The sequence below is a fragment of the Lissotriton helveticus genome, chromosome 7 (assembly GCF_964261635.1).
Source record: "Lissotriton helveticus chromosome 7, aLisHel1.1, whole genome shotgun sequence".
Taxonomy (NCBI): domain Eukaryota; kingdom Metazoa; phylum Chordata; class Amphibia; order Caudata; family Salamandridae; genus Lissotriton; species Lissotriton helveticus.
Genome location: NC_136068.1, coordinates 1,181,836,506 through 1,181,849,156, shown reverse-complemented (window position 1 = coordinate 1,181,849,156; position 12,651 = coordinate 1,181,836,506). Strand labels below are relative to the sequence as shown.

Here is a 12,651-nt window from a genome sequence, read left to right as displayed (position 1 = left end):
TGGTCAGAAGCAACACTAGCTTGCTGTTAGACCCTGAAAGGCTGGTACCGAGAATACAGGGGGCATCCTAGGAAGCCCCCCCAGTACAAGGGATCCTTCATCCAACACTGGAATCGGTGTTGGGGTAGGATTCCAACATGTTTGATACCAAACATGACTGGTTTTGGTGCAGCCAATATATAGTTAGACATCTCGTATTTGAATTGATGTCCACTAAATGCATTAAATGGCTGATGGCACTTACAAAGCCTGGATAATCGAATCCGGGGTTTGTAGAGGGGCCCTGCCCTCACACTTGTAAGCAAGCACCCTGCCCTAAAGATGGAAGAGCCTGCCATAGGGGTGGCTTATAGGTTTTAAGTACAGTGACCTCCTGTATAAGGAAACTTATATTTGTTGTAAGTGGTGCTAGCACCAACTTGCACAGGCTGCAATGGCAAGCCTGTAGTCACAGTTTGAGTGGTCTCTCATGGGTGGCATAATATATGCTGCAGCTCATGGGAGACCCCTTGTGTACCTATGCCCTGGGTACCTTAGTACCATATACTAGGATCTCACATGGGTACACCAGTAGCCAATTGAGAAGGTACCAAATTACTTACCACTGTCAAATTTAGGGAGGAGGCACAGTGACCGGGGTCCTGTTTAGCAAGATCCCAGTCAGACTAGTCAGAAAACAGAACACCAGCAAAAAGCAGATTTTACTTTTCTACAGTAACCTTTCAGGGGTGTGGAATTTAATAAAATATCTACTTGTCTATGGGGCAGGTTGCTTCATAAATCTACTTGTCCTGTAACAAAATCTACTTGCCCTTTTGGTGCCATGTAGTGCAGCGACAAAGTATGGCAGCGATCTCAATCAACCAATCGGGGATTTATAGAGTGCACCACTCACCAGTGAGGGACTCAAGGAGTAGGGGAGTGGGGTAGGGGGGGAGAGGATTCGGGCAGCTCCGGTAATCTCATTGTATAAGAGCTCTGATATAGCCTCTCTGATTATGCCAGGGCTCATACCATAGTAGTGTTTGAATACTTGCAATCCCCTTATGTTGCCACATTTCCACAGATCTACATACTGGGGCTGAAGGTAGTGGTAAGCAATAGTTCGAGGGTTAGTTAGAAAGCCCTTTTGAGTCTGTGCATACCTACTAACTTGCTTGTTTTCATGGTTTTCAACAACTCTAATCTTTTCCTATAATGAGAAATGTTGGAAATTTACTCCAGCCAATGGTAGACGTAAACCTTCTGCCAGAGTTGGGAAAAAAAGTGGTGGAGAGAAAGTGAACTTGCAAGCACTAAGACTTTCCTATGAGCAAATCTATACATGCATATTTGCTCATGCTAAAATGCAGTTCACAAATATTTTCTAGGAGTATTATTTCTTGTCCTACTTCTGTAAATGCTTGCAAAAGTTGTATAGCTTCACTTAATGCAAGGACATATACCATGGGTGCACTTTTGAGACTTTCTTTAATAATTGGGCCCCTAATTTGGTCTGGCGTTGACCGTGACCTTTTGTGTTTATTAAAATTCTGTCTCTCTCTCTATGTCGGCTGGCTTCACTGTGATCAACAGCATTCTGCTCTTTCACAAGGAGCATATTGGCACACAAAGTAGTTTTGTTCAGTGCCAGTAACTACTGTGGCAGTGTGCGCTTTTTGAGACCAACAAACTATTTTTGCTTTTGCCAATGTTTGTTATAATGGTGAGGGCCCAGCATCTCCCACACCAATAAGGTTTTACAAAAAACCATGCCAAAACTAGTCACACATTAACAAAACTAAAAAGCTGACCACCAATGTCAGACCTACTGGCTTTGCCAAAGCTTGTTTATTTGTGTTTCCTATAATCTTATTGGAACTGGTTACACTGATTTTCCATTATGAATATTTTTGGGAAATACTAGTATGCATTAACAAATGTAATTAAATGATGCTGCAAAGAAATGGTACCTATATTTTACAGTTGTTTAGCAAAATGTTTTTTTCCTTTCATTATTTTATGAACATTTTATTTTGAAAGCAAAGAATCATCAATCTTGCTTTCAAGCTTCTGTAAATATATGCATCAAATCAGAGAGCATTCTGGGAGCACTATACATAGTCGCATATTGCTAAACTTTGAAAACGTGTGTACACAGTTTTATACTGGAACCACGGTCCGTAGTGCAGTCAGAGCTTACAACATTTACTTTGAGTGCTCACCCTAATAATAAAGGCTTTCAATTAATGAATCAAAATGCAAGTTTGAACAGCATTAACATACGGACAAAAATATTACCTTAACTGCAGACAGAGCTCTTCCCTGATCCATAATGTGGTACAGGAAACTGGCAGCCAAAGTGTGGGGTTGGGCCTACTTGTCCCAAGGACAAAATACACATGAAAACTTGTTGCTCCTGACCCCAAACAAAAGTCCTGGGCGTTGGGCTATAGGAATTCCACATCCCTGCATTTACAAGAAACACTATCAAATGGCATAGGATATATCAGACATTCAATTTTAGCACACTTAGCTTTAGGTAACAACATAATCTTTCCAAAAATAGGAAATCTTTAACGAGTAAGGAGTTGAAACTGTGTCACATCGTCTGGTGAAGCTCGGATAATGTGATTATTAGTATATCATTTACACAGATAACACTAGACCAAGACCTGCTAGCACCCCCTATAAGTTTGACTTGCGTCAGACTTTCCTGACACGCTCTTGGAAATAGCTTATTAATGTGTTTGAAAAAAACGGATATTTATTTTCAAAGGTTTAATGTTCTGTTCCTACTTATGCATTTATGACGCAAAAAATGCTCAGCCACTGGTGCCTATGGATGATGCTTTTAGATTATTCTACCCAGGCTATTTTAAAAGGGCAGTTGCGGGGAAGCTTGCAATGATTCCAGTACTGATATTAACCATATTTAAGGATCAAAAATTAGTTCATGCCAACTTTATCCCACAGCAAATGTTAAAATAATTTAACTATGAATCAAATGCAACTGAGAGCTTCTGTCCACAAAGTCACCACTTAGTAAGTACTGTTTAGAAGAAAAGTTGGTAAAGCTGTTGAGTTGCAGACGGTGGAACCACAAACTCCGAGTTCCAATTTCAGTCTCCTCACTTTAGCAAAATTTTGATTATCTCTCTGACACAATTACATTTTCTGCCAACTGTGTGAGCGCCTAAAATCAAGCTGAGCACTAGAATTAAGGACTACAGAGTAAATGGAAATCTGCATTGCATATAACATACAAGACATTAAATATACTATCTAATCTCTGAACCACATCTCTGCTTTCTAAAAGTAATCGCCACTTACAACCTTCAAATGTTTACAATGGTTTCATCAAGTGAGCACAAGTTAGATCAGTATTTCCCCATAAGAATAAGCAGTTCCTTCATAAGAGGAAATGGCAGAGGCATGTCAGAGAAATGCTGCCATGAGTGACAAACTGAGGTGGGGAGTTCTGGAATCAAAAACTCATAATTAAGTATACAGATCAGCACAGGCACAGATGCTGGCCTACAACCCTACTTAAAGGTCCTAACCTTTCACTGTCATTGCATTCATCTGCCGCTTCCACCCTCACAGTCTGGCTTTTGGATCGACCCCACCACTTTTCATTAGCCTTCTGATCACAACATGCGCCTGCCACTGCTGCCCGCAAATAGCAGTGAACACAGACATCTCACTCTGTCTCTTACACTTGTGAATGACGCTTCTAGATCCGTGCATATATTTAGGCTTAGTTGATGAGACATAGGAGTCTACCTATGCACTGGCACAGTTCACAAGACTAATGCGGGCCCTCTCCTGAATATTATGTGGGATATTGTGAAGTAGTGTGGCTCACTGGTTAGAGGCGGCAGACCCGAGAGCAGAGGACGGCCCGGGACCAGGGTTCGATTCCCGGCGCGGCAGGTTTCTGGACCAGGGTCAGCGGACTCGATAATTCTCTCGCCTCGGTGCCCACTCTGATCAGCGTTCACACTCGGCAACTCTGGGCATTAGCTTGCCTCATCTTCACTAACGGCCCCACCAGACCGCCGGGGATGCCTGGTCTCACCCTGGAGATACCCATTAAGGGACCATCTCTCAGGGAAGCCAGGAAGGGTTTGGCAGCGGTCGAAGCGCCTTGGGACCCTACGGGTAAGTAGTGCGCTATATAAATGCCTATACATTTACATTTACATACATATTCATCATCAAGTAAGGTTTGCTGCTTCACAGGAAGTACTAACGAGAGTTAGTCATGTGCATTGGGGTAATGCTGTCTATGAGTGCTTACTAATTCATTTAAACAATATCTCTTTGCTTATGTCCCAGATTGCGTTTAGTGTGAAAGACCTCTCAGTAACTGATATCACAAAACACTACATTTACAGAATTTTTTAGTCAGAAAACAATAACTGGGTAATTTTGCCATTTAAGCCTTTTCTATCAACCACATGTGAATCTGAAGCGTTCACCTGGCCGTATCTTGCAGGAAACCAAATTACCGACAGGCTGCTGGGTTCCGTAATTAAATACGTGACACAAATGCACTTAGAGTTTCGATTCAATGTTGTACTCATAACTTTCAAAAAGCAGATATTTAGGCAAACTAGTTAATAAAAGCTAAATTCGCTTTCATGAACTGAACAACCACTATTTCTAGTTAGTATTGAATACTTGTATCCAATGCCAATTAAATACTGTGCATCAATGAATTTATTCAGTGGGATTTCATAAAAGCAAGTAAATAAGATGGAGTAACATCATCTTATTATGCGAAAACCAAAATAACAATACTGTTAGAGAATAGCTTCATAGCTGTTGTCTTGAAAATATAGTAATGAGTATCTGAAACGTGGAAAGTTGAAGTGTATAAAAGAAGTGGGTCAAACATGTTAGAATCTAGGTCATGGATAGAAAGCAGATTATCACCGATCCTAATTGCTTCAGGAGAAATAGGACCATCAGCTTCTCACAGTATTTATGTATTATTTCTGTAACATTTCCTGAACTCAGTACATTCTCCAGATATCTGTTCAGCATTAATCATTTACTCAGACCTTGTTCATCTTATTCTTGATGCATTAGATATAAAACATTAAACCCACGTGAGGTTGATGCCCCACTGAGACATGAAAGATTGGGCTATACTTATCCAACAATTGCAATGTAATGCCTTACGTGACAAACAGATTGTTTTACATTTAGGCACCATTTCAAGTTTACATAGAGACGCGAGTATAGAATAAGCATGATTTGCCTTCCTTTTTGCCTTGCCTGTCTCGTTGTTAGAAATTTCTAAACTGAAGTCTTTTTTGGAACTTATTGCTGTATGCGCCTGAAATCCTATAGCATTACTGAAGCAGTGTGTTCAAGTTGCCACTTCTGAACTGTGTGTATACTGATTAGAGACGTATTTGTCTATTTGCCTGCTTTTCATTACAAACTCTAGGGTGGTAGCAAAAGCTCTTTCTACTTACCTGTATTGAATAATAGGATATTGTGGAGTAACAGTTTCCTAGGAGCTTTTAGTGAAAGGAGTTATCATGAACCGAACGCTTTAGATCCAGTACAATATCCTTTGCTATGCAGAAGTAATTTGAGTTATGTGTACACATTTAGCAAATTGGTCTTGCATATTATTGCTTATTTTCAGATTATTTTAGCTGCACTGTAACTGGTCTGCATTGGTTTAAGCTGTTTGTCACTGGAATACCAGAGTGAGCAGAAAGTGAGGGGATATCCAGTAAATACTTTGCAGGCCTGTTCTGTGAAATAATTTTCAAAGAAATTAAAAACGACCCGTTAACTGTTTTTGTTTATTGTGCCCCTTTTTGTTATGTCAAAGGAAAGATCCTATCTACGATCATTCCTGGTACTTTTCTGGGCCTTTTGATCGAAGAAATGTGTTCAGGAGAAAGGTGAAATGTCATGTATACTCCGCACAGCAAGATTTTGCTATTAGGATTAGTCTTTGTTATAAAACATCTCAGGATCTATGCAAATAAAATATGACTCAAGAATTAAATTTGTATATGTAAATTGAAAGTAATCAGTTATTGTAATAAAAGGTCTTTCAAAAAGTCTAGAAGACCCTGAATTAACAAAAAATTTGATTGAACAGGAAATTAAGCAATACTTTTTTAAAATTTATTTTAATTTTTTTATTGATCATTTCTCAATAGAACAGAAAAAACAAACATCACAAAGATGTACAGTACACGGCATACAGGTCGGTGTCTTTACATTACACAAGGATAAAGCATCCATCGAGGGTAAGTCAGAGCTACACATACAATCTTATACAACACAGTTCATTCAGGAAATAAAGCGAACGGACAAGGGCAAGATAGTACAGTGCAAGACCGTCATGTAGTAAGCATATTCATTCTCAAAAGGTAGAGAGTTTCCCAGGGACCAGAAAGGACTGGGTATCAACAGTTTTAACAAAAGAGAAATCCTTTCTGTGTATTAGTCTTTCAATAAGTGACCAACAGGCCTACACATATGACTCATTTGGTATTACTTTAGGTTTAAACAGTTTTTCAACATTAGTACGCCACACTAGAATATCATTTTTAGTTACTCTCAAAGTTTTTTTATTTAAAAAAATTTTTTTGTAAAAACTTTTTTTTAAAAAGAAAAACATGTATATTCACAAACTTTATATCACACTTTAAATCATTAAAAAGGGTGCTCTGTTACACTTATAGCTGCTATCTAACAATTCCGAATTACGGTTTCTAGTTCAGAGTCACACCTGGTTCAAACAATGTTTGTATATTCATATTAAATAAATCAAAACAATACAATTCATTTACAATTAATAAGTCCTATTTGTCGACGCGTTTCGGTGCGTAGGTTACATTTGTGGCACCTTCCTCAGGACAGACGAAATATTTAAAACCAACGTGATAGCTTCTTTCTAAAAAAGAAAAAATGAGTATAATCAGTATTTTTTCCTAAGGAGAGTTTTTATTCTAGTTGTGGACTAATTTACTAGTGGTTGCTATTTAGTATATTGGGTCCCCTTACTTGAAATTTAGGGATTTCAGTCCTTGTATTAATCTTTCTGGACTTCTTTATTCCTATTTGGCGTTGCGCTTCTCGTCGGTCACACCAAAACCTTATTCACTCATTGACTTTCTACGAGGGAAAGCAAGGGATTATACACCATGCTAGAGATAATATTGGCTGGTACATCCATATCTCATGATTTACTTACTTATGGGGATTTAATTTATCCCTTTAAAATATGGGTATCTGTCAAAGCTGGTACTGTTTTCCAGTCTGGCCCACAAGCATTTGGTGATGTTTCTTTGCCATATACATTTAATAATGTTACTGTGCCTGTGGACAACACATTAATTGATTAAGAATTTTGGGCCTTCTTTTTAAGTAGGTTAAGCCTATAAGAGTAATTTTGCTGATACCCACCTGTCAAGTTATTACTCAATGCTGACACTCAGGCTATTTCTTTCTTGCACCCTCTCAAGTGGTATCTGCCAACCTATATTTGGGGTGACATAGTGATGTGTTTAAGTATCTTAACCTTCATTATTTTCACCGTGTTCTAATAACCCTATCTTCTATGCTTCTAGGGCAGTTGGTATGTCATACATACCTTATTTGAATGAAGGGTTTGGCATTAGCCCAGAGTGCAGTCCTTGTTTTTCTTGTACCAGCGCCTTGACTTTTTGGTTGGAGCGGTAATTTTACTTTGATCTGCTCTCTACCTGAAAGGTTAATGGGTCATCTTAAGATGTAGACAAGAACAAAGACGTGTTGACATTACGTCTACGCATTACGTTTCTTGCTAATTTCTGCCGCCTTGACATGGGCATCTACTGTTTAATTATCGCCCAGTATCCCGCTCTTTTCACATAAAGCCCCATGCTAATTCGTTATTATTCGTTGTTATTATTACTAGCGATCAGATCCCTCACCCTTCGCCTGCTCTTTCATAACATCAAGCCCCATGTTCGTTCATTATTATCACTGGCGGTAAAGTTCCCCACCATTCGCCTACTCTTTCTTTCTTTCGTTGAGGCATGGACTATTACAGTCCCCCTCCCCGAGTAACACAGCCCCCGTCAGCTTGTGCATTACCAGAGCGCTTACCTTCTCATTGCCGGCACAGAGTAAAATGCTTGCGACCGCTTCCTGCTTTGGCTGCTTCTGATCGAGCTGGTCACATTGCGTGCACCTTAAATACCCATGCACATCCTAGATTGGTTAGCAATTGTCTCGTTAATTGAAATCAATTGCTTAATTTCGCGGCAAAATTTAGCGCCATTTTTGTAGTTTTATTCTCCCTATTTAACTACCGGGCCACGAGTTCGAGTCCTCCGTATTCCCGAATCTGCCCCATATCATTTAATTGATTTAATTTTTCAAGAACATCATGTCCTTGCATTTACTTTATGTCTGTACCACATTCTCGCTACAGTATTGGTTTACCAATTATTTAGCGTGTATAGTGCTCGGCGCCCATCTGTTAGCGCCATTTTGGTAGTTCATGGTGATTGTTATGGACTACAGGGTCTCAAGTTCGAGCCCACTGTAGACACCCAAAATTACTCTGTGTCACATACTGTATATTGAGGCCCCAGATTACCCAATGTGTAATATACAGTATGTGACACAGAGTAATTTTGGGTGTCTACAGTGGGCTCGAACTTGAGACCCTGTAGTCCATAACAATCACCATGAACTACCAAAATGGCGCTAACAGATGGGCGTAAATGCAAGGACATGATGTTCTTGAAAAATTAAATCAATTAAATGATATGGGGCAGATTCGGGAATACGGAGGACTCGAACTCGTGGCCCGGTAGTTAAATAGGGAGAATAAAACTACAAAAATGGCGCTAAATTTTGCCGCGAAATTAAGCAATTGATTTCAATTAACGAGACAATTGCTAACCAATCTAGGATGTGCATGGGTATTTAAGGTGCACGCAATGTGACCAGCTCGATCAGAAGCAGCCAAAGCAGGAAGCGGTCGCAAGCATTTTACTCTGTGCCGGCAATGAGAAGGTAAGCGCTCTGGTAATGCACAAGCTGACGGGGGCTGTGTTACTCGGGGAGGGGGACTGTAATAGTCCATGCCTCAACGAAAGAATGAAAGAGTAGGCGAATGGTGGGGAACTTTACCGCCAGTGATAATAATGAACGAACATGGGGCTTGATGTTATGAAAGAGCAGGCGAAGGGTGAGGGATCTGATCGCTAGTAATAATAACAACGAATAATAACGAATTAGCATGGGGCTTTATGTGAAAAGAGCGGGATACTGGGCGATAATTAAACAGTAGATGCCCATGTCAAGGCGGCAGAAATTAGCAAGAAACGTAATGCGTAGACGTAATGTCAACACGTCTTTGTTCTTGTCTACATCTTAAGATGACCCATTAACCTTTCAGGTAGAGAGCAGATCAAAGTAAAATTACCGCTCCAACCAAAAAGTCAAGGCGCTGGTACAAGAAAAACAAGGACTGCACTCTGGGCTAATGCCAAACCCTTCATTCAAATAAGGTATGTATGACATACCAACTGCCCTAGAAGCATAGAAGATAGGGTTATTAGAACACGGTGAAAATAATGAAGGTTAAGATACTTAAACACATCACTATGTCACCCCAAATATAGGTTGGCAGATACCACTTGAGAGGGTGCAAGAAAGAAATAGCCTGAGTGTCAGCATTGAGTAATAACTTGACAGGTGGGTATCAGCAAAATTACTCTTATAGGCTTAACCTACTTAAAAAGAAGGCCCAAAATTCTTAATCAATTAATGTGTTGTCCACAGGCACAGTAACATTATTAAATGTATATGGCAAAGAAACATCACCAAATGCTTGTGGGCCAGACTGGAAAACAGTACCAGCTTTGACAGATACCCATATTTTAAAGGGATAAATTAAATCCCCATAAGTAAGTAAATCATGAGATATGGATGTACCAGCCAATATTATCTCTAGCATGGTGTATAATCCCTTGCTTTCCCTCGTAGAAAGTCAATGAGTGAATAAGGTTTTGGTGTGACCGACGAGAAGCGCAACGCCAAATAGGAATAAAGAAGTCCAGAAAGATTAATACAAGGACTGAAATCCCTAAATTTCAAGTAAGGGGACCCAATATACTAAATAGCAACCACTAGTAAATTAGTCCACAACTAGAATAAAAACTCTCCTTAGGAAAAAATACTGATTATACTCATTTTTTCTTTTTTAGAAAGAAGCTATCACGTTGGTTTTAAATATTTCGTCTGTCCTGAGGAAGGTGCCACAAATGTAACCTACGCACCGAAACGCGTCGACAAATAGGACTTATTAATTGTAAATGAATTGTATTGTTTTGATTTATTTAATATGAATATACAAACATTGTTTGAACCAGGTGTGACTCTGAACTAGAAACCGTAATTCGGAATTGTTAGATAGCAGCTATAAGTGTAACAGAGCACCCTTTTTAATGATTTAAAGTGTGATATAAAGTTTGTGAATATATATGTTTTTCTTTTTTAAAAAAAGTTTTTACAAAAAAAAATTTTTAAATAAAAAAAACTTTGAGAGTAACTAAAAATGATATTCTAGTGTGGCGTACTAATGTTGAAAAACTGTTTAAACCTAAAGTAATACCAAATGAGTCATATGTGTAGGTAAGCATATTCATTACATTACCATATATAACAGATCACTAGATAGTGGGCACAGACAGCAAATAGGATGTAAGGGGTGACCAAATGTCCCTTGGCCTGGATGGTGCGGGCAGCTCTTCAGCATAACAGACCAACTGGTCCCGGCAATAGGTTAGCTCCTGCAGCCATAGTTTGGTGGTAGGGGCCAGTCTACTCTCCCAACACATAGAGACCCTCCGCTGGGCCATCAACAAGGCAAGAGCCACAAACCTTCTGCTGGGGCCTGAACACAGGCAACAAGACCCAAGAGACATCGTTGAGGGGTACAATCCAGAGGAAGCTCAACCATCAGGTGTATAATCTTTATAACTGATTCCCAATATGCGAACACCTTAGGACAGACCCACACCAGGTGATAAAAGTCAGCATCAGGGGCCCCACAGTGTCTGCAGGTGGCAGAGTCTCTCAGACCGTATTTGTACAATTGAGCAGGGGTATAGTATAGCTGATGTACATACTTAAAATGAACCATTTGCAGATTACCATTAGCTTTTAGATGCCCTGTCAAGCGGCAACAGTCTGCCCACTCATCCTCAGTGAGAGCGTGTGACAAAACTGCATTCCATTTATTCAAAGCTGCTACATCAGAGACAGCCACCTCCCTCTGTGATATCCAATATAGTCTAGTGACCAGCTTTACCCTAGAGGGAGTAGTATATAAAAGTTGCAGTGCTTCTAGTGTGGGTGGCTCAGCAGGAAATTGTGAGTACAGCACACGCATGGCTGAACTACGCCTGGTGTAAATAAAAAGATGCATCGAAGTGATAGGGCTGCCAGAAACCAGGGACGCTGAAGTGATGAATTGGCCGCCAGGATACACATCCCCCATGGGCAGCATATTCATATCTTTAAGGATCCGCAGGGCACCCACCTCAGTAGTAATCAAGAGACCTGTATGATGAAGTAGGGGCATACTCGGCGCATAAAGAGGCAGGTTTTCCGCCCACCTACCCAGTTCCTGCCATGCCTTAACTGTGGTTTGAACTGTATCAAACTCCCCCCTTTCAAACACTGTATGGGTGTTAGCTTTGAGTGGTAGGGGATGTACTGCGCCAGCCTCGACCGCTACATGAGGAATATAAGCAGGGTCATGCTGTCAGTAGTATGCGAAAGGGGCTTGCGCACACAAATAATATAACTGGAATATAACTGGAAGTCAGGAGCTGGAAAACCACCCTGCTCATAAGGAAGCGTAAGTGTTTCGCACTTGAGTCGGGGCTTCTTCCCCCCATGCTAGTGTAATTAAAAGCGAGCGAAGGGGGTTAAAAAAGTGACGTGTTATATGCACCGGAATATTAAAAAATAAGTACAAAAAGCGAGGGAGTATTACCATTTTCATTAAAGCTATACGGTCAGCAAAGGAAAGGGGCAGTTTAATCCAGCGAGTGACTTGTTCTTCAAGTCGCGTAATGGCTGTTCCATAATTGGCTCGCACTACCACCTGGGGGTCACGATGCAGCCATATACCCAAATATTTAACTGTATCGCTACACCAAACCAAGGGAAATTCTAAGTCCATGGGCGATGTACAATCCGTCAGGGGCAGTATCATAGATTTGGACCAATTAATTGCCAGTCCGGAGAACCACTCGAAGCGGACGTATTCCCGGAGGAGGGGAGCCAAATGGAGGGCAGGTTCTCGCGCATACAGCACCATGTCGTGAGCGTACATGGAGTCTGCCAAAGGACGCTAAGAGAACCGCAAGGCCGCTTGGGAAAAAAGCTGCCGCAAGATACAAGCTAGGGGTTCAAGAATAAGTGTAAACAGCAATGGGGATAGCAGACAGTCCTGCCGTGTGCCTCGGTGAATATGAATCACATTAGAGAAGTCACCATTAACCCTCACTCGCACAGTAGGGCGTGTATAGAGCAGTTTTATCCAGTTGGTGAAGATTAAGGGCACCCCCATACGATGTAAAATGGCAAGCATATAGGACCAAGAGACCGAATCAAAAGCCTTGG

The 12,651-nt window shown here is 40.6% G+C and overlaps 1 protein-coding gene and 1 long non-coding RNA gene across 3 annotated transcripts in view; one reads left to right on the top strand and one right to left on the bottom strand.

Annotated features, from left to right (window-relative positions):
- Positions 1 to 12,651, bottom strand: part of PITPNC1 (phosphatidylinositol transfer protein cytoplasmic 1) — a 1,067,253-nt gene that overhangs the window by 484,100 nt on the left and 570,502 nt on the right. The window lies entirely within an intron of this gene.
- Positions 1 to 12,651, top strand: part of LOC144770085 (uncharacterized) — a 204,075-nt gene that overhangs the window by 92,871 nt on the left and 98,553 nt on the right. Inside the window, exon 1 of one of the 2 annotated variants that reach the window (XR_013598792.1) lies at positions 6,172 to 6,263. The exons of the other annotated variant lie outside the window; for it this stretch is intronic. This is a non-coding gene — a long non-coding RNA (uncharacterized LOC144770085). Of the gene's footprint in view, positions 1 to 6,171; positions 6,264 to 12,651 lie in introns of those variants that run through there. 2 annotated transcript variants of the gene reach the window in all.